Genomic DNA, 645 nt, shown 5'->3' with positions numbered 1-645 from the left:
GGCGGTGCGCAGTGACGGCCCGTCCAAGAGGGCCGCCCGGGGTGGGGGGGCACCACAGACTGGGCAGGTTTGGGGCTGCGTGGGGGGAAAAGGCCTTTCAAGAGCAGAACAGGCACCCGCGGGGATCCCAGCCCGAGTGCGCCCGAGAGGCTGCTCGGGTCGGAGGGCGAGGGACTGAGCCGCAGCAGCACCGGGGGGGCGGCGGCGGGCTTGTCTGTCCCGAGCTGGGGGCTGAAAGTGCTGCACTGCTGCACGCAGAGACCAAAAGGGCAAGATTTCGTCCATGCCGTCTGCTCCTCATTTTAACCGCCCCGCCAAGCTGCACGTCCACCACGGGCTTCTTCACTGGGAGCCGTAGGATGCGATGTCGTCGTTTCCTCCAGGCATTTTCCCTCCTGCAACGCTGAAGGGACAAGTTCATTGATTACCTTAGGGGTGCCGAAAAATGAATACACACAAAAAAAATCAACGTGACTTAGGTTTCCATCACTTAAAGCAGCACAAGACTGACCGCACAACATACCGAGCCTTCCAGACCGCCCTGCCCTACAATTACAGTTCTGATGATCTTCATCTTAAGAGATAAAAATAAATCTGTGCTGTCAAGCTCCTGGCTCTGAGCAGCATGGGCATTGCACTGGTGTG

This window comes from Aptenodytes forsteri, unplaced genomic scaffold (assembly GCF_000699145.1).
Source record: "Aptenodytes forsteri isolate BGI_AS27 unplaced genomic scaffold, ASM69914v1 Scaffold34, whole genome shotgun sequence".
Classification (NCBI taxonomy): domain Eukaryota; kingdom Metazoa; phylum Chordata; class Aves; order Sphenisciformes; family Spheniscidae; genus Aptenodytes; species Aptenodytes forsteri.
This window is presented reverse-complemented; position numbering follows the sequence as displayed.